Genomic DNA, 19,954 nt, shown 5'->3' on the forward strand with positions numbered 1-19,954 from the left:
AAATGCCACTATCCTCCAGTCCTAAAGGAAAGTGTTGGAACAGTGCAACTCAAAATATGCCCATGGACAAATGCCAGTCTGAGAATTGTTTTTATTGGTTTGCTATAAGATAAATACAGAAATTGGAAGTATTTAGAGACTTTTAGAATAATTTGACATTGCTTTGGAAGTACAACTGGTCAATAGACTTGTCTTGTTGAACAGACTATTTCAGGTGCTGTTGAACTCACATAATACATCACCAGCGTGATGTGAACTGAAGACCAGTCATGCAATAAAGGGCCAGGTATAGACCTGTAATGAATTGGAAGTTAAAAAAAAAAATCTTTCCCACAAATGTACGCAATGCCCTGTGCTAAACCATCTGTGATGACCATGTTAGGAGAGTGTGACACAGATTAGAGCAACATGAGCCCATCACCACTCTAAGAGAGGTAGACAAAGCCAGAAACCAAGAGGAGAGATTGTTTTGTAGAAAGCTATTTATGCCTTAAGCATTTCCTCCTAGAAGAGAGGCTGGTGTGCATATCCTATGCCTTAAACCAAGGGAGAGGGCTTCAAGGAGACACCTTGAAGGGTAAAACATGTCTCCCCTGGAGTTTAAGGAACATGTGACTAGAATGTGACTCTCACCAAAAGACTCTAAAGGTGAAGACTGTGGCTGGAATAAAAGGCATGCTTGGCACTGAGCTGCCCCTCCATGGCACATGCTTTTGGGAGGTCTGTCATGGACCCAGGGACAGAGGGAGCTAGTTTAAGCTCCTATTCAAAGGGATCCTATCCAAGAGGAATTTGAGGATGGAAGGAGGGACCAAACAGAGGGGGTGAAGCATCAGAAGCTCAGAGGACCAAGGCAGGAATACACAAGCAAAGAAAAATCTTTTCCCAGATGAAAAGAAATACAACACATTCAGAGGACACCAACTGCCAGGTTATAACTATAAGGGCTGTGCAAAACTAGGCCCCTGTCCCCTAATCCCCTCTCTCCTTGGCCAATCCTAGAGCAGTCAGAAACAACAACAGGAGAAAATGAGGAGAGAAGAGAGGAAAAAAACCAACCATGTCCTTTGCCACTGCAGCCTGAATCTCTGTCAAGCTGAGAGAAGGGAAAAAATATTAATGTTGAATATGAAGTTGTAATAATTCATGAGGCTAGACTGGAATTATATTATTATTAGACAAAGTGAAAATCTTTAATGCTTGACAGTGAGCCAAGGGCTTTCCATTATCTAAGAATCACCAGTAAAGTTGTGGCACCTGCCTTGAGTTTTTCCTTAGGAGTAGAGAGTAAGTTAAATGGTGATTAGTGAGAAAGAATAAATTTGATTTCTCTTTGCACTCGAATCAATAAATAGATTATACACAAAAAAATGTGGTCCCCTGGCTCTTCTTCCCACCTTCTCAGACACAACCACTTTCAACTTTCTACATATCTTACCGCATTTATCTTAATAGTTCCAGCCAGGCGCGGTGGCTCACGCCTGTAATCCCAGCACTTTGGGAGGCAGAGGCAGGTAGATCACGAGGTCAGGAGATCAAGACCATCCTGGCTAATACGGTGAAACCCCGTCTCTACTAAAAAATACAAAAAAATTAGCCAGACGTGGTGGCGGGTGCCTGTAGTCCCAGCTACTCGGGAGGCTGAGGCAGGAGAATGGCAGGAACCCGGGAGGCGGGGTTTGCAGTGAGCAGAGATCGCGCCACTGCACTCCAGCCTGGGAGACAGAGCAAGACTCCGTCTCGAAAAAAAAAAATAGTTCCAAGTAACATGCATATAGTGGTATGTCTAGGTTTATTAATTATAGTTTTTATCTATTCGGTCCCTATTAACATAAAGAATTATACCTTTCTTACAGAATTTTTGCATAAATCCATATTCAGTGATATTATGGTTAATTCCATCTTATATTATTCACTCCTTAATTAAGTAGTGTACCATGATTAAATTTTCTTGCTTATTCAGATCTATAAATAAATTAATCCACACAATAACACTATAAAGTTATGACCCCCATTCTAAACTGGAGGAACCTGAGCCACAGAGAAACTAAGTAACTCACTTGCCCAAAGGCACTGAGCTGGTAAGTGCTGAAACCAGAATTTAAACTCACATTAGGCTGTATAGTTCCAGAATGCACACTCTTAGCCCCTCCGTGATAGTGCTTATGTTTGCTAAAAGGTTTAAGTCATAGCTCAAGCAAAATTAAACTGGGCCTAGCCCATTACTAAAGTAGGTGCTATTGTAGCATATAATAAAGACATTTTTAAAATTTCTATTCCCACGATGAATAGGTAACTTTCAAAAGAGTATCCAGAAAGGTACTTTGGATATGTAACATACAACCCAACTTGTTAATTCATCACAATAACTGAATGTATGATTTTCCTTTTATCCATTCTTCACCCTGACTTCTCACCTTACAATTTTCTCTTAGCTAAAGTTAAGCGATAACTCTTCAGAAAAACAGTCTAGAGATTCATTATTAAAAATATATTGAAATCTTACAATTCCCTGGTGCTAAGGTTTAGAACACAAAGCACAGTCTCTTTCCTCTAAAAGGATGTTTCTTCTCATTACTAAAGTCATAATAAGAGATAGAACCACAATGAAGAAATTACTTTGGAGAAACCATTTTAGTATGTTTCTTAGAAAGCAGTATATTAGGCCAGGCGCAGTGGCTCATGCCTGTAATCCCAGCACTTCGGGAAGCCAAGGAGGGCAGGTTGCTTGAGGCCAGGAGTTGGAGACCAGCCTGGCCAACATGGTAAAACCCTGTCTCTACTAAAAATACAAAAATTAGCCGGGCGTGGTGAGACACACCTGTTATCCCAGCTACTTGGGAGCCTGAGGCAGGAGAATTGCATGAACCCAGGAGGCGGAGGTTGCAGTGAGCCAAGATCACACCACTGCACTCCAGCCTGGATGACAGAGTGAGACTCTGTCTCAAAAAAAAAAAAAAGAAAAAAGAAAAAAAAAAAAGAAAGCAGTGCTGTTTTGTTTTTCAACTTATCTGGTTCCATAATTAGTGAAAGAGATATTTTAAAATATTGATTAATGAAATACTTAATATAGTCCCTAGTAATATAAAATACTTTCTTTCTTTTTTTTTTTTTTTTGAGACAGAGTCTTTGCTCTGTTGCCAGGCTGGAGTGCAGTGGCATGATCTCAGCTCACTGAAAGCTCCGCCTCCTGGGTTCATGCCATTCTCCTGGCTCAGCCTCCCGAGTAGCTGGGACTACAGGCGCCCACCACCACACCCCGCTAATGTTTTGTATTTTTTTAGTAGAGACGGGGTTTCACCGTGTTAGCCAGGATGCTCTCAATCTCCTGACCTCATGATCCACCCACCTCGGCCTCCCGAAGTGCTGGGATTACAGGCATGAGCCACAACGCCCAGCATAAAATACCATCTTTCTCAAAGTTATATATACCTAAAGAAATAAGGCCGGGCACGGTGGCTCACATCTGTAATCCCAGCACTTTGGGAGGCTGATGGCGGCAGATCACAAGGTCAGGATTTCAAGACCAACCTGGCCAACATAGTGAAACCGCATCTCTACTAAAAACACAAAAATTAGCCAGGTGTGGTGGGACATGCCTGTAGTCCCAACTACTCAAGAGGCTGACGCAAGAGAATCACTTGAACCCGGGAGACAGAGGTTGCAGTGAGCCAAGACCACGCCATTACACTCCAGCCTGGGTGACAGAGTGAGACTCATCTCAAAAAACAACAACAACAACAACAAAGAAAAGAACAAGTGAAAATTAGAATATAAAACAAGTAACTGATAAAAGAATCAGCCAATGCCTGACATCCAGCTGACTGATCTTCCCACCCCATTTCCCATCTTCAAACTCAAAAGTTTATTTTTATGTTTTTAAAAAAACCCAAGTTTTTAAGAGCAAGCCATAGAATTTTTGCATAATTCTAAAACTCCACAGAATTCTAAAACTCTCCAACCACATTCAGCCTTTTACTCCTAAAAACAGGAAATAGTACAACTCAAAAGATCAACAATCTGAAAATTTAATCCAAGTGGTTTCCCTTTATTGGTAAAAAAAAAAAATCACAATTTCCATAATTTGCCATCAGTGGAAGAATTCAAGGCTGACTAACTCATTCACATTTTATTAAATGGGTGGCTAATATTTAATTTCACAGAGACCAAAAAACGCACCAAACAAAAGGAGGGGGTGGTGCGTGCACAAGAAACTTGGCTAATGATTTTTCAGACACCTCTCAGTTAAAACTCCAAGAGCTGAATGAACACAGAAATCTACTTTAAAGTATATGTTCAGGTTGAATGTATAATTTTTGCCCTTCTGAACTCCTGGGACAAAGGTTAATGCTCAATAATGTTTAACCTTCTTGAAATGCAGAAGGAGAACAGGCTCAAAGCAATACACCAGAACTGATTATCATAGTTCAAGGGAAATGGTTATTCTGATGGCCAAGAAAAATGGGCTCATTTTCAACATGAATGCTGGCCACTTAAAAATAATTATTTTTCTGTGGCTGCAAATTATGAAAATTAGTAGCATGAAAGCACACGTCCTGTAAGGACCCCATTGCTTCTGAAAGATATCCACATCCAGCTATCCAGTTTTGGAGAAAGTAAATGGGGTATTTTTATTGTGTTTGGCAAAGTAGCTAAAAATTAAACTCCATTCTCAATTAACAATGCCTATTTCTAATAGGGCTAATATATAAATAAAATTCACAGATAATTCTAAAGTATCCTAACTAATGATAGTTTCAAACTTTCTTAATTAAGCTATGAACAGAGTTAGAAATGTATAAATCACTGGCTTGCCTCCCTATTTAGCAACAGAAAATTAAAACTATAAGCAGCAAAATGAAAGCAAATAATCTACCACTGAAAAGCTATCTCCTGAGCAGAGAGTCACATAATGGCATGTAATAGCAATATTAAAGATTAACTCAAATCGATTAAGCAACTCAATATCTTGCATTTTAGCCATCATCAAAATTTCATGAGCTCTGTGAAAAGATATATGTGTAATTTGCTGGAATAAAATCATACTAAAATGGAAGAATTCTACTTAGTGAGAAAAAATTGTTAGACCAGCTATCATTTAAATTTCAGCAAGACAAAGTCAAGCAATGTGATAGCATGTTGCTTTTTTTCCCCCCCGCGAGACAGAGTCTCGCTCTGTCACCCAGGCTGGAATGAGGTGGCACGATCTCGGCTCACTGCAACCTCTGCCTCCCAGGTTCAAGCTGATCCTCCTGCCTCAACCTCCCTAGTAGCTGGAATTACAGGTGCGTGCGACCACATCCAGCTGATTTTTATATTTTTAGTAGAGATGGGATTTCACCATGTTGGCCAGGCTGGTCTCAAACTCCCGACCTCAGGTGATCCACCCACTTTGGCCTCCCAAAGTGCTGGGACTACAGGTGTGAGCCACCACGCCGGGCCCATGTTGCCTTTAACGTCAGTTTTGTTTCAATGATGATTCTAGTCTCAGATCAATAAATCAGCAAAGAACAAAAACAGCAGTCTTGGGGGAAAAAATCAGTTCTAGATTTTAAAACAGAAGAATATGCCTATATAATTCCTTGTCTATTTTGTATTATTTGTTTAAGTTTTAAATAATGAGCACATTTTATACACCATTCACTAATATGGTCTGTCAAATGTTCTAAGTAAAAAGCCAACAAATAAGCAAACAGTTCTTTGTTAAAAGAAAACAAGAAGTAAAAAGAAATCAGGAGATGGCCATAGGAACAATATTTCCACCTTCTGCCTTTCTAAAAACCTTTTAATACTAAATATCTAAAATCTCAAAATGCTATTAACAAAAATTTAGGCTTACTCTATGGAAAACAAAAGCGTTGATGATGCAAACTTCAAGTAAAGGTTTGTTTCTTTTTCTAATGTCTTAAACCTTTCATTATGGAAAATTTTATGCTTATACAACAAAGGAAAACTATAGAGAACTGCCATTTACACACCCAGCTTTAACAATCACCATCTCCTGGTCAGTGCTATTTCAACTATACCCCTATCCACATTTTCTCCCCTACCCCACCGGACGATTTTAAAGCCAATCTGAGGGATTTTATTTCATTATTAAATATTTTAGTATGCATCTCTAAAAGATAATGATTATTTTTAATAAAATCAAAATACCATTATCAATCTAAAATTTTTTTTTTTTTTTTGAGACGGAGTCTCGCTCTGTCGCCCAGGCTGGAGTGCAGTGGCGCAATCTCGGCTCACTGCAAGCTCCGCCTCCCGGGTTCGTGCCATTCTCCTGCCTCAGCCTCTCCGAGTAGCTGGTATTACAGGCGCCCGCCACCACGCCCGGCTAATTTTTGGAATTTTTAGTAGAGACGGGGTTTCACCGTGGTCTCGATCTCCTGACCTCGTGATCCGCCCGCCTCGGCCTCCCAAAGTGCTGAGATTACAAGCGTGAGCCGCCGCGCCTGGCCTAAAATATTTTTATAAGTGTCTTAATATCATTAAATATCCAAGCCTGGGCAACAAAGCAAGACCATGTTTCTTCAAAAAAATTAAAAAATTAGCCAGGCTTGGTGGCACACACCTGTAGTCCCACCTTCTCAGGAGACTGAGGCAGGAGGATTGCCTGAGTTCAGGAGGTTGACGATGCAGTGAGCTGTGATTGTGCCACTGCACTCGAGCCTGGGTGGCAGAGTGAGAACTTGTCTCAAAAAAAAAAAATTCATTGTTCAAATTTCCCCCACTTTCTCTTTTTTTTTATATTCAGTTTATTCACCCAAATAAGGCATACATGTTACATTTGGTTGGTAGGTCTTTTAAGTCTCTTTTCTTGTATAGACTATCACTCCCACATTTTTTCTTATAATTTGTCAAAGAAACTGGGGGTATTTGTTCTAGAGTTTCCCACACCTCAACTTAGCTAAATCCTAACTGTATCTTCACTATCTTCACCTTATCATTTAACATATTCCTCTGTCACCTGTATTTTATGTAAATCTATAATTAGAACTAGCAGTTTGATCTGATTTAGGTTCAATTTTTTAGCAAGAATACTTTATAAGTATTTTTGTATACTTTCATCAGGAGATGCATATGTGTGGTTGTCTCTCATGTATTAGCAGTCATTGATGATCAGTGTCTAGGTTCGTTATTTTATTAGGGCTTGCAAGATGGTAAAATTGTAATTTCATCATTCATTCTTCCTTCAACAGCAGTAGGAGCCTCTCTAAGTTTACTCCTGGTGCTGACATGATCCCAGTAGTCTTTGATGCTTCCTTGCTTTCTGGTTTGACAAGATGTGCCAAGCTCATTTTTTTTTTTTTTTTTTTTTTGAGATGGAGTCTCACTCTGTTGCCCAGACTGGAGTGTAGTGGCGCAATCTCAGTTCAATGCAAGCTCCTCCTCCCAGGTCCACGCCATTCTCCTGCCTCAGCCTCCCAAGTAGCTGAGACTACAGGCGTGTGCCACCATGCTGGGCTAAATTTTTTGTATATTTAGTAGAGACGGGGTTTCACCATGTTAGCCAGGATGGTCTCGATCTCCTGACCTCATGATCCGCCCACCTCGGCCTCCCAAAATGCTGGGATTACAGGCGTCAGCCACCACGCCTGGCTGCCAAGCTCATTCTATATTTTCTGTTTCAGGTCTGGAATCAGCCATTTCTCCAACAAGTTTGTGATTGATGGTTTCTGTGAGTGTCCTGCCTGCATCCCTTCCACTTGGCCAATGGACTCACATACAGGCTACTGTGAGTGTTGGCTGCTAATGGCTCATAGTCGCCGTCTTCTTCAGGGACTCCCCTAACCTAAAGCTTCCTCACAACCACAGCCCTAGCAGCCCATAACCAATGACTGACCGAGGTGAGGGACAAAAGGCTTGACTTCAAGTTGAGACTAACTCTTCAGTACAATTCATGTGCCGGGGTTCAATATTTAGAAGTGGAATAGTTGGCTTATATGATAATGCTATTTTTTAATTTTTGAAGACCTACCATACTGTTTTCTATAGCAGTTGAACCATTTTACATTCCCACCAAGAGTGCACAAAGGTATATAAACTTAATTTTAACACCATATTAGCTTAGGTATCTGCTTTGGTTTGAATGTTGCATCCCACCCAAAATTCATGGGTTGAAATTTAATCCCCAATGTGACAGTATTAAGAGGAGGGCCTTTTTGGAAGTGATTATGTCATGGGCGCTCACCATCATGAATGGGTTAATGCCACTACAAAAAAGGCTTCAAAGAGCTCCCTTGCTCTCTCTTGCTGTCTTTGCCTTCTGCCTTCCACCAGGTGAGGATGCAGAAACAAGGTGTCATCATTGAGGAACAACATCTCACCAAATAACAAACCTGCTGATGCCTTGGTCTTGAACTTTCTAGGTTCCAGAAGAGTGAGAAAACAAATTTCTATTGTTTATAAATTATCCAGTCTCAGGTATTCTCTTATAGCAACACAGATGGACTAAGACAGTATCTGATCCTCATCGATCTTAGTAATACTGAGCTGCATGTAGCAAGGGTCAATGTAGATTAGCCAGTGGTATTCCCCAGTTTCAGAGTTGATTATCTACTTTACCAACTCCTAAGTGAATAGGGTGTGTGGAGGAGCAGCATGGGCTTGATAGTATTAGACCAAAGTGGACTTGCCAATACATTGGCACCCTAGGGTGGCCAACACAGACAATGCAGGCTGTGAGCAGACTCTCAAAGATGTAAAGCTACTCCCTAGGAATGAGCCACATTGGGATAATGAATAATTGCTCCAGTCAAATGGAATCTATATTCTTCTCCCCGGAAGTTCTCACCCAATTCTCTAAGCATGGTCAGAGATAAAGGCTAAATAAACATAGGATAAACACAGGAGACAACAGACTGCAAGGATGAGAGAAGTCTGCTTCTATCTGACCTTATGAACCTAGGCCAATCACTTACTCACTGAGATTTAGTTTTGTCAAACTGGATCAATAATATATGCCATACCTAACACACAGGGTGTCTGTTCAGGAGATAATGAATATGAGCATTCTTTGAAAGTATGAAGTGCTACTTAACTACAAAGTACTACTCCAAAGCTATAATTTTCCTGAAACAGCCGGGCACAGTGGCTCACGCCTGTAATCTCAGCACTTTGGAAGGCCAAGGCGGGCAGATCATCTGAGGTTGGGAGTTCGAGACCACCCTGACCAACATGGAGAAACCCCATCTCTACTAAAAATACAAAATTAGCTGGGTGTGGTGGCACATGCCTGTAATCCCAGCTGCTCGGGAGGCTGAGGCAGGAGAATTGCTTGAACCCAGGAGGTGGAGTTTGCGGTGAGCCAGAGATCGCACCATTGCACTCCAGCCTGGGCAATGAGAGCAAAACTCGGTCTCCAAAAAAAAAAATTTTCCTGAAACATTACTGTCATTTCTAGAACTGAACTCTCCTCTCCCAAAGCACAAACTAAATTCTGTTCAATTTCCATAGATTGATTTTTTTTTTGAACCACACTCATCATCTCAGAACTAAAATAAATAAAAAGAGAGAGAGAGAGAGAAAATATTGAGAGAAATCAGACCCTTATCACTCACTTGGAGGTGGTTTAGAAGAGTAAAACAAAAATCATGTTTGGAAAAATTAAGAATTAGACTTAGGAGAAAAGGTTCAGAGAGATAGAACCATGAGCCTAGAAAAGAAACAATTTATTGATTTTCAAGTACAATTAACTTGCTGCTAATTAGAACTATTTAATGGTAGGAGATTGTATCACTAAAAGTACTGAAGCAGAGAGGAATCTAGCATTACAAAAACTGTTAAGTCAGATAAGTTCTAAGATCCCCTCAAGCTTTAACATTCTTTGATTCACAAAGACTGAGAGTGACACGGTAGCAGGTGGCTATGCTTCATCCTCTCCACAGAGGATACCACAATAAGAAATGGTCTTAAATTGTAAGCCATGGGATTTAGGGCAAAGATCAAGGAGTTGTTTCAGGTAGAGATGGCTGTTAAATTCCAAACAGAATTCTGAGGTAAGCTATGGCTGTGTCCTTTAAAATAAAGGAAGCTATACCCATCTTATCAGAGCAATTTAAGGATTACTCTGGTTAGAGGTGAAATAATAAACTAGACCATCTTTGAAGGGGCTTTCTTTTCAGTCCTTTGATCCATAGTTGTCCATGAAAATTTGCAAAGTATAAGTGACTATCTAAATGTTTTCTTTAAGTTTCCTTGGTTTGGAGATTAAAGAATTTAAGGTTTTTTTTTTTTAAGACAACAGGTTGTCATCACATACAAGAAAGACATAGAAAGAATGGCAAGAGGTCTTGCTTCAGTCAAAATACTGACCTCAAAAAAGAATCATGAGTTATAAAGGCATGCTTATTTTTCTCCAAGCAGAACACATGAATTCCTTTACCAAGTTAATCTTGGTTTCATGAGTTGTTTATAGAGACTAAACTGTTCATTCAATACAGTCTATCTACCTTGCACATTCCTGTGCCCCATGCATTAATTATTCCTATACCTTACTATAATTTATTATAGCAAGCCAATAATAAATGAAATCTTTTTTTTTTTTTTTTTTGAGATGGAGTCTCGCTCTGTCACCAGGCTGGAGTGCAGCAGTGCGATCTCAGCTCACTGCAACCTCTGCCTCCCGGGTTCAAGCGATTCTCCTGCCTCAGCCTCCCAGTAGCTGGGACTACAGGCACATGCCACCATGCCCAGCTAAGTTATGTATTTTTAGTAGAGACGGGTTTCACCATGTTGGCTGGGATGGTCTCAATCTCTTGACCTCATGATGCGCCCACCTCAGCCTCCCAATGTGCTGGGATTACAGACATGAACCACCACACCTGGCCATAAATGAAATCTTTTATAAAATTCTATTAATTATGAACTAAAAAGGGAGGTACAGCAATGTGTAGCAAAGACAGTACATTGAATGGGTGTCATTCAAAAAAATTCTTTTCAGATAATTAGCAAAAGAAATTTGACTTTATTAATCAATTCATTCTCTAGAATTCCAAAGGGGAAAAGGAAACAAATGTTTCCTCTAAGAGCTTTGGATTTGCTAGTTAATTAGCCAAAGTAAGGTATGAGTTGTACAGTTATGCCTTCCAAAGAAGGGGAAATGTCCTGAGGTTATGCACATAGAGCTGCCTGGTCCTACATATTTGAAAAGGAAGACCATTTTAATAATCTAAGCAGGAAAGGAACACAGAAACACCCTGCTATATTTTCAAGAGATCAAGGATATATGCTTAAGTCTTTCCTATACTCCAAAAAGTTCCCAACTACAAAGATGACAAAATCTGGTTAATATTAATTATTACAAATTAAAGCTATATAATGTTCTAAAATATACAGCAGCCTTACAAAAACCTAAGCTGTAATCAGAAAAACAGAAAATTTCCCCAAGACTGAAAAACAGAAACCCATAACAGAAGGAAAAGAAGGGTGAGGTCAAGGAAGTGGTGGTTTAGTTGGGGAGAATTCAGGGAAGGGAAAATCTAGTGAGTACATCTGGGAATTCATTTCCTGCTATTTTCTCTAGTCTCTACCTGAGTGGCCTTTTCTTGGCCTAAAATGAATAGCCTTAAATGAAAGGCAAGAGCTACCTAGACCCATCTCTGCTTAAGGCATTTATATTTCTGAGAGAAGAGTTGGAAGTTATAAGGGATCCTCAGTCCTCTTCCCAAACTCTCATCACTGGCAGACTCCAAGGTTCAGACCTCAACTGTCTTCTCTTCTCTATCAAATTCATTTTCGGAGTCATCCGACCCAGTCTTATAGATTTAATAATATCTATGTACAAATAATTCCCACATCTTCCATGAAATCAAGACACAAGAATATCTAATAGTTATTTCAAACTTCACATATCCAAATCAGAAATTTTTCTTTCCAATCCTCAATCCAAACCTGCTTCTTCCTTTGTGCTTACCATTTCAGAAAAGAGGATCACCCAATCACCTGTGATAGGCCCATATGTCCTCCAACTCCTCAGTCAAAACTGTCAGGCTCAAAAATCCCATTGCTTGATGGTGGTGGGAGCCCACAAGTAAGAAAACAGGTGCTCAGAGGTTAAGATTTTGCCAGCAGGGAGAACAAGCTGCAGCTTGGGCAATAACCTGGGAATACTAGCAATTTTTAATTAGGCTTTTTCAGCTCAGTGAGAAAGTCTCAGAGATTCTAAGTCACCAGGAAATGCAGGCAATGCTGTTGCAGTGTGCAAAAAACTGGAATCAGTGAAATGTAACAGGAGTAGAGTCAGTATGTTTGATTATTTCCTAATGCTCTAAAACTGTTATTTCCCCATACTCACCCCCAATCTCAAACACATAAATACTTCTTGGGTCTGAAAGTTGTACATTAACAGGTTCATGTGAGTAGGCAGTAGGGCAAAATTACTCTTGCTTACTTCTTGCTACTTCCTAGGTGCTCTGCCACAGAAAGAGGGGGCCAATAAAATGATGGCAAAAATGATGTTTGAGGTTTACCTACGGTTTTCAATACCATTTTAAAGATAGGTTTTAATTGATGTAATAGTTTAAAAACACAAAGATTTCATCCATATCTACCATCTATGCAGTTAGAAAAATGAGACTCGAAGTAATTAAAATACTTCAGGAAGGCTGACGAGGATAAACGTCTAGCACTAGAATTGTAATCATGGGGAATTCTCCATTCCTTACTCAAAAACGGCTCAAGCCAAGAGTGCCTAAGTTTAAATGTTAACTCCATGATCTACCAGCTGTACGACCTTGACACGTTTCCTCCCTGGAAAGTGAGCACCGACTCCAGAGAATCGCTGAGAAGATAAAATGAGAGAAAAACACAGAAGAGTGCAGAGAACAATGCCCATGTATTGTCAATGAGGTAAACATGCAGTAATGCAAGAGTTCTTATTATGAGGATGATGTTTAAAAATCCTGGGATTCAGAAACAAAACAAAACGCTTTGTAATGTGAAAATACTAAGGAATAAATGGAGATCTGGATCTAATTATCTTTTCTGTTTCAAGGTGGTAAAAAAAATTCCTAAGCATCCTAGTGACATATCTTAATATACAGTATAAATCCAAATACACATGTACTGAGAGGAAATCAGGATAAATTTTTAGTTTATTCACTTTTAGAAACATCTAAAACAAGGAGTAAAATAAAAAATCTAGATATTATTAAGTTTTTATTAGTGATCCCCATTACAAATTCTTATAGGTATATTTGCATATAGCTTACAAATTCAGAATAAGTAAATAGGTTAAAACAGCTAAGGATGCTAAAGTATTTGCATTTCACATAACACTTCAAGAGGACGGTCTGACTGAAAGTAGCTAAAACTGCACAGTCACGCTTTCTGACTCATCTCCTTTGCAGTTACTTCTGTTTTCAGTCTTTCTCACTCATGGGCCTATTTCTTTAGATTGCCACTAGAAATGCCTTGAGTGCTTCATATAAAGTCATTCAAGTAATCCTGAATCACCATAACTGGTTTATTTTTACTCCATCTCCAAGCTATAATCAGAGTTGCTTTCATGGCAACACGTCGTAACACTGATTTTCTCCAAATGTGTAAGTTTAGAAAAGACACAGGCTTTAGATGCATGTTGAATAAGGTGGCTGTAGCAGGCACTACTGGCTGCACCTAACCAAAACCAGAAGGGAACACAAAGCCTCAGTTCAAGCTCATATATGGCATTAAAAGCAGGGAAATGTCGGCAGAGGCCATAAGGTTCTAGAAGCCTGCACAGGAATCGTGTGAGACAAGGAGCCAACAGCCTTCTCAGTACCAACTCTGACAACGTCCAGTCTCTCAGACAACTGACAGAAGATGCAGTAAGATGCCCTGACGAACTCTCCCAGCTGGATGTGGTGGCTCATGCCTATAATCCCAGCACTTTGGGAGGCTGAGGTGTTCTCTTGAGCCCAGGAGTTCAAGACCACCCAGGACAACACAGACAGACTCCACCTCTACAAAAAAAAGTTAAAATTAGCCAGGCATGGGGCGTGGTAGCGGGCACCTGTAGTCCCAGCTACTTGGAAGGCTGAGGCAGGAGAATGGCGTGAAGCCGGGAGGTGGAGCTTGCAGTGAGCCGAGATTGCGCCACTGCACTCCAGCCTGGGCGACAGAGTGAGACTCCGCCTCAAAAAAAAAAAAAAAAAAATTAGCCAGGCATGCTGGCACCTGCCTTAGTCTAAGCTACTCAGGAGGCTGAGATGGGAAGGTTGAGCCCAAGAAGTTGAGGCTACAGTGAGCCGTGATTGCGCGACTGCACTCCAGCCTGGGCTAGAGAGCGAGATTCCGTCTCAAAAAAAACAAAACACTCCTCAGAATGGTTGTTTGCCCAAGCAACTGAGTAACCTCCACTGCTATTTGCTGCCCTCTAATCTCCCTCTCTTCCAACAGATCCTTCAGGAGAGAGAGTGAGGCCATCCTCAGATTCCCCACCAGCAGTCATCAGCAGATGTCAGCAGAACGCCATGGGTTAGGCCCAAATTCAGGCCCTAATCACCTCACTGCTAGGCTGCCGCAGCTACCTAACTGTCCTGCTCTCCTGATGTACCCTGCACATGTTTAATCTTCCTAAAATCATGCTATGATCACACTACTCACCTTTACAGTGTCTTCAGAAGCACAGAAAAGAAAGCTTAAACCAGTGATTGTCTGAAATGTATGTTGGCCCCTATCTATTTTTTCCAGCTTTATCTTGTATTTCTCTCATATAAATCCCCACATTCAGTCAGTTCTCAGCACTTTTGCTTACTCCACTTCCCAGCCCCAGCATCTACTACCCAGCCAATTCCTACCCTTTTTTTTTTTCAGACAGTGTCTTGCTCTGTCACTCAGGCTGGAGTACAGCAGCATGATCATGGCTTACTGCAGCCTGGAACTCCAGGCTCAAGCGATTCTCCCACCTCAGCCTCTCAAGTAGCTGGGACTACAGGCGTGCACCACCATGACTGGCTAATTTGTTTTTAATTTTTAGTAGAGATAGGGTCTCCCTATGTTGCCCAGGCTGGTCTCAAACTCTTGAGCTCAAGTGATCCTCCCACCTCGGCCTCCTAAAGTACTGAGATTACAGGTGTGAGCCACCACGCCCAGCACTACCCATATTTTAAAGCCCAACTCAATCCCAACTTTTCCATAAAGTAATTATGCCTTAACCAACCTATTTAGGAGTGGGGGTCCCCTCTTTGTTCTCTGAATTCCTATAATGCTTACTAGTTGTACCACTCATCATAAGCTATCTTTCATATATCATTCACTCACTTAGTCAATAGTATTCACTCAGATGCCAAATGCCAAATGCCAGATGCCAGGAGATATTCTAGACCCCTTGATATGGGCCTCAAAGAATTCATAGTCTAGGGGAAGAGGAATCAAAGGAAGAAACTACTATTTATTGTTTATTCTATGCAGGTCATCACCATGAAATCTCTTTCCATATGTCAGCTCAGTTCATCCTCACGACTCTATATGGTAGCTATTGTTATCACTTTACGTATTTTTTATTTTTCCATAAGTTATTGCGGTACAGGTGGTATTTGGTAACATGAGTAAGTTCTTTAGTGGTGATTTGTAAGATTTTGGTGCACCCATCACCCAAGCAGTATACATTGTACCATACTGTTGGCTTTTATCCCTCGCCCTCCTCATATTCTTCCTCCCAAGTCCCCACAGTCCATTGTATCATTCTTACGACTTTGCATCCTCATAGCTTAGCTCCCACATGTCAGTGAGAACATATGATGTTTGGTTTTCCATTCCTGAGTTACTTCACTTAAAATAACAGTCTCCAATCTCATCCAGGTCACTGCAAATTCTGTTAATTCATTCCTTTTTATGGCTGGGTAGTATTCCATCGTATATATACACCAGTTTCTTTATCCACTCGTTGATTGATGGGCATTTGGGTTGGTCCCACGATTTTGGAATTGTGAATTGTACTGCTATAAACACACTTGTACAAGTATATTTTTTGTATAATGACTTCTTTTCCTCTGGGTAGATATCCAGTAGTGGGATTGCTGGATCAAATGGTAGTCCTACTTTTAGTTCTTTAAGGAATCTCCACACTGTTTTCCATAGTGGCTGATATGGTTTGGCTGTGTCCCCACCCAAATCTCAACTTGAAGTGTATCTCCCAGAATTCCCACGTGTTGTGGGAGGGATCCACTGGGAGGTAATTCAATCATGGGAGTTGGTCTTCCCCATGCTATTCTCATGATAGTGAATAAGTCTCATAAGATCTGATGGGTTTATCAGGGGTTTCTGCTTTTGCTTCTTCCTCATTTTCTCTTGCCCCCACCATGTAAGAAGTATCTTTCACCTCCCACGATTCTGAGGCCTCCCCGGCCATGTGGAACTGTAAGTCCAATTAAACCTCTTTTTCTTCCCAGTCTCAGATATGTCTTTATCAGCAGCATGAAAACAAACTAATACAGTGGCTGTACTAGTTTACATTCCCACCAGCAGTGTAGAAGTGTTCCCTGATCACCACATCCACGCCAACATCTACTGTTTTTTGATATTTTGATTATGGCCATTCTTGCAGGAGTGAGGTGGTATCACCTTGTGGTTTAGATTTGCATTTCCCTGATCATTAGTGATGTGGAGCATTTTTTCCTATGTCTGGTGGCCATTTGTATATCATCGTCTTTTGAGAATTGTCTATTCATGTCCTTAGCCCACTTTTTGATGGGATTTTTTTTTTTTTTTTTTTTTTTTTGCTGATTTGTTTGAGTTCATTGTAGATTCTGGATATTAGTCCTTTGTCAGATGTATAGATTGTGAAGATTTTCTCCCACTCTGTGGGTTGTCTCTTTACTCTGCTGACTGTTCCTTTTGCCATGCAAAAGCTCTTTAGTTTAATTAAGCCCCAACTATTTATCTTTGTTTTTACTGCATTTGCTTTTGGGTTCTCAGTCATGAAATCTTTGCCTAAGCCAATGTCTAGAAGGGTTTTTCCAATGTTATCTTCTAGAATTTTTATAGTTTCAGGTCTTAGATTTAAGTCCTTAATCCATCTTGAGTTGATTTTTGTATAAGGTGAGAGATGAGGATCCAGTTTCATTCTCCTACATGTGGCTAGCCCAAACTTTTCTATTTGTTGAGAAGGGTGTCCTTTCCCATATTATCACTTTATAATAAGGAAACTGATTCTCAGAGAATTGAAATATCTTGGCAAAGAATACCAAGTGGTTTTTTTGGGAGGGTTTTGTTTTTATTTATTTATTTATTTATTTTTGAGACGTAGTCTCGCTCTATTGCCAAGGCTGGAGTGCAATGGCAAGATCTTGGCTCCCTGCAACCTCCGCCTCCTGGTTCAAGTGATTCTCCTGCTTCCGCCTCCCGAGTAGCTGGGATTACAGGCATGTGCCACCACACCTGGCTAATTTTTGTATTTTTAGTAGAGAAGGGGTTTTGTCATGTTGGCTAGGCTGGTCTCAAACTCCTGGCCTCAAGTGTTTTACCCACCTTGGTATCCCAAGGCGCTGGGATTACAAGAGTGAGCGACCATGCTCGGCCACCAGGTAGGTATGTTTTTATTCTCTGCTGTCACTCTCACCCTCTCAGATTGTCTGTCCATCTCTTCCTTGCTCAGTCCCTGGGAGACTAATGGCTGTGATCTGCATCACCCAAGTTCCTTTGCCCTCTGGCTTCTACGTAGGTTGGGTCAACAGGAGGTACCACTGGGAGCAGGAACTAAGAGAGCAGTATATTTATTCACCCTGCTCCCTCCTGACTCACTAGGTTCTGGCAGTAGCTGCATCCCTCAGGCACCACCCTTGTGGAAGGGCTCTTCCATGGCTCCAGCTCTTCCTACCAGGATCCATTAAGACCGGTGCCCTCTGCTGCCCCTTAGACCAGGAGTTGAAGGTAAGTAGGCTCCACCTATAGGCTGATGAAGCACCTTAGCCCTGCCCACATTTCTGTAAATAGTACCTTCGGTAAACTCTCTTCAGTTAAACCCTTTTAATGTGCTGTTTCCTGCAGATACACAGAGCAGGATTTGAACCCACGTGAGGGTTCTTACTGCAGAGACCTCCTTTTTTGCTGGGGTAACTGCTATGTTGGAGGTTTGTACCTAGTGCTGAGAATCAAAACTAAGGGCACCTCACTCTGATAGGAAGGATCAGAAAAGACTTCACCTGACCTATCCAAGCATGAGTCAGTCTCAAAAGATGAACTGACGTTTACCAGGCAAACAAAGAATAAGGATAAACATTCAAGGGCAAAGTAGACAGCAGGTTCAAAGTCACAGAGGCATAAAGACTATGTCTTATTAACCAAGGCAGTTATGTAGAGGGCTTGTGAGAGAATAATGATGGTTGAGAGTTTCTAAACTTTAATGATAGTCACTTACTTCTCAATCCTGATCCACATGGGGAGATTAGAAGAGGCAAAGAATTAGCTAGACTCCGGGCAAGAGAAACAATTCACCTATTCCCTACCTTCAACTGATCCCTATTACAGAAAATAAGTTCAAATGTTTAGCATAATGTACAAGCCCTTTCTAATCTGGCCTCTACCCAACCCACCAGTCTCATGTGCCAGCACCACCTCAAGCTGTTCACTGAGAATGCCATACCCTCCCACATCTCTGTGCTTTTATATATGTTTTTCTCATGCAGAAGATACCTACTTCTACTTTGTACTTGGTAAATTCCTCCTTATCTCTCAGGGCTCATCTCAGGTGTCTGCTTATCTGTAAATATTTCTGGAGATCCAAAATGATTCCATAATGCCTTGTGTATAACTCTAGAACAGTACTTTCAAAGCACAGAACATGCATTATAATTGCTTGTTTTCATGTCTGTTGATTGACTCGACTGTGATTTCCTAGTGACCAGGTACTATAGGAAAGTAACAGATGGTAGAGGTACATGCTTGGGTTCTGGAGGCAGGCCACCTAGATCCAAATCCTAAACTCTACCCCAAACAACTAGGTAACCTAAGGCAAGTTATATATCCTCTCTGGGGCTCAGTTTCATTATCCATAAAATAGGAATCATAACATCTACCTCATAGAATTGTTAAATGAGTGACATAAAATAATGCCTGTTACACACTAAGCCTTCAGTAACTGTTAGTTAACACATATCTGTATGTCCCTTATTTTCTACATAAAATGCATGTTTGTTGAATGAGTAAATATTCCTACCATTTCATATTTCTCTGCATAGATACCAAATTCTACTTAGCCTTTGTTTTATTGAATCATGAAAAATAAACCCTCATTTCTAAATATGTACTTTCTTTTCAGTTGGTTATGATAAACAGATCCTTTTCTGTAAAGGAATTTAACTTCTTTCCATTGTTGTTGGCCTGGTTACTGAGTCAGACATTCTCTTGGCCTTCGCACAGTCTCCACATGTGCCTGCCACAGAGTTACCCCCACAGAAGGGCAGTTCTGTTTCAATAATTTACAAAGACATTTTCAAGCCAAATCTTGATGGCTCCCCTATGTTGGCACAAGAAACAACAACAGGCTCCCCACAGCATAGAGATGAGCCATACAGACACTTTTTTCTAATGCCAAAGCAACATAAAATCACTGCAGTCATAAAATAACTTTACAAGTTTTAAGATGGCATTTTCTAAGCCCAGCCTTGGTAAAAAGCCCATGAGCCAGAACCAAGGAAAGAAAAATCAGAGCACACAGAACAACATGCTCAGGATGTGACAAGGAGATGAAGACCAGCTCCCAGCTGAGCCCTGAGTTTCTGAGGAAAGGTGGCATTGTGGCCAACAGGGCACCACGTTAGAAAAGGACAATGGTGCTGCCTTATAACAATATAAAGGCCACACCTGAGAAGGCCAGGACACTTACAGAGCTACCCTAGGCTGGGTGTGGAGGGATGCACAGGCCTTACTGGCTCAAGAGCCTCCATGAGGAGTTCAGCCACTGCTACTGCCCAAGACTCCAGCCCCACCTTCCTTCACTGCTTCTCCTATCCTGACACTGGTTTTGTTGTCA

At 40.9% G+C, this 19,954-nt stretch overlaps 1 protein-coding gene across 15 annotated transcripts in view; it reads right to left on the reverse strand.

Annotated features, from left to right (window-relative positions):
* The window catches only part of DST (dystonin), a 499,064-nt gene that overhangs the window by 424,167 nt on the left and 54,943 nt on the right, over positions 1–19,954 (reverse strand). The gene's annotated exons all lie outside the window — the stretch shown is intronic.

The sequence above is a fragment of the Symphalangus syndactylus genome, chromosome 23 (assembly GCF_028878055.3).
Source record: "Symphalangus syndactylus isolate Jambi chromosome 23, NHGRI_mSymSyn1-v2.1_pri, whole genome shotgun sequence".
NCBI classification, from domain to species: Eukaryota; Metazoa; Chordata; class Mammalia; order Primates; family Hylobatidae; genus Symphalangus; species Symphalangus syndactylus.